The sequence below is a fragment of the Boleophthalmus pectinirostris genome, unplaced genomic scaffold, assembly GCF_026225935.1.
Source record: "Boleophthalmus pectinirostris isolate CB_2022bp ecotype Guang Dong unplaced genomic scaffold, ASM2622593v1 HiC_scaffold_4, whole genome shotgun sequence".
NCBI classification, from domain to species: domain Eukaryota; kingdom Metazoa; phylum Chordata; class Actinopteri; order Gobiiformes; family Gobiidae; genus Boleophthalmus; species Boleophthalmus pectinirostris.
Genome location: NW_026571353.1, coordinates 42,489,034 through 42,490,786, shown reverse-complemented (window position 1 = coordinate 42,490,786; position 1,753 = coordinate 42,489,034). Strand labels below are relative to the sequence as shown.

Here is a 1,753-nt window from a genome sequence, read left to right as displayed (position 1 = left end):
CGGTCGCACCATCGCTGGAAGAGATCTCCAAAAATCACCTCGGTTTGTCTTCGCTCCTTTTCCCCTTCTTCTCTTCTTCTTTCAACGACCTCAAAAACCAACTTTCTTTTGCGGCGAACTGGTCGTGGATTCTCGTCCGACATCACAACAAACTTTGTGCGAACTGCGAGGAAGCGACAGTTTGGAAAAAACCTCTAAGAACCACTGCATAAACCACATAATCCCCGCGCGCCGACAAGTCAGTTACACTAAAAACGTAGGAAGTTTGACTGACGACCTAACAGCCAATAGATAAAGAGGGAGCCTCGTTTTCTATTGGCTGATGTTTATCTGGCCTCACAATGTCTACAGTTGATAGATTTTCATTCATTTTTTTATTTATTTTTTGGTCATGATTACAAGGCTGCTGCGTCTCTAATGCTATTTTAAAGTTTCAATGACAATTTGAAACAACAACAAAAAATCCTCCATACGACCTTTAATTTCCCACACCGGACCAATGCTGTAAACATCCCAGAACACGCTGGATGTGAAGGTCTCTCAAAAAAAAAAGTCAGGATATTACTACCTCATATGATCATTTTCCCCAAATATCTGATTTTTCCTGTTACTACAAATTAATTTGAGCCTGAGAGGGTTTGAAGAATGTGATTTCTGTTTCAAGAAATGAGCCAAACCAACAGAGAAAAAGTGTAACTGTTGAAAAAGGTAAAAAGGTGAGTTGTTGTGTTAAAAGTCCAGCCCTAAAACCCACATATACATCCATTATAATTCACAGAAAGCCCAGCGGGTTTAGTGGAGAAAAATGTTACGTACAAACTGAAAATAACTTTTAATGTCCCGGTTTTTATTAAAAATCTGGAAGTAAATTCTGCTCTTCGTCTGCGTCTGAACTAAACGTCTGCGAATATGTTAAAAATGTTAAATCTTAAACATTTAATTAGACAAAAAAGATAGTTTAGTGTCATAATTTCATGGTAAAAACCCTGTAACGCTGAGTTTGTTTTTACTTTCACAAACTGTTCATGGAGTTTTTTTCTGTTGGAGCTTCACTGTTTCTCGACAAGAATCACGTGAAAATGAAAAGAAACACGTGAAGGAAACTTTAACGACCCAGAAGTTTGTTAGAGGAGGTTTTAGAGGAACATTCACGGGTTTCACTTCGCTCTTCAACGCCGCCGTTTTGAGGACTTTTCACCTTTCAAAATAAAACCTTGGATCTGGGATGAGTTGAAAGTTCAGATTCTTCTCCTGTAGAAGGTCCTTGGTGAGGTTCTTCTCCTGGAGGTTCTGTGTTACTAGTAGAAGGTGGTTCTGTGGTGGTGCTCTTCTAGGTTCCTTGGTTAGGTTCTGTAGGTTCCTCTGTAGGCTCTGCTCTATGAGTAGAAGGTTAGGACGCTCTAGTGGTTCTTCTGTAGGTTCTGTGGTAGGTTTTTGGTTAGGTTCTTCTCCTGTAGGTTCTGTGTTACAAGTAGAATGTGGTGGTTCTCCTGTAGGTTTCTCTGTATTATCTGTGGAAGGTTTTTGGTTAGGTTCTCCTTCTGTAGGTTTCTCTGTAGGTTCTGCGATATGAGTGGTGAAGGTGATGGTTCTCTTATAGGTTCTTGGTTAGGTTCTTCTCCTGTAGGTTTTGTGTTTTGAGTAGAAGGTGAGGGCGCTCCGATGGTTCTCTTGTAGGTTCTGTCATAGGTTCTCCTTCTGTAGGTTCCTCTGTAGCTTCTGTGTTACAAGTAGAAGGTGGTGGTTCTCCTGT

The 1,753-nt window shown here is 40.5% G+C and overlaps 1 protein-coding gene across 1 annotated transcript in view; it reads right to left on the bottom strand.

The window, feature by feature from the left end:
• Positions 1 to 471: 471 nt before the first annotated feature.
• LOC110175642 (solute carrier family 12 member 2-like) overlaps positions 472 to 1,753 on the bottom strand; it is an 88,379-nt gene continuing 87,097 nt past the window's right edge. The window contains exon 28 of the mRNA XM_055161842.1: positions 472 to 1,753. This exon is cut by the window's right edge and continues 2 nt beyond it. The gene's annotated coding sequence lies outside the window, so the exon portion shown is untranslated.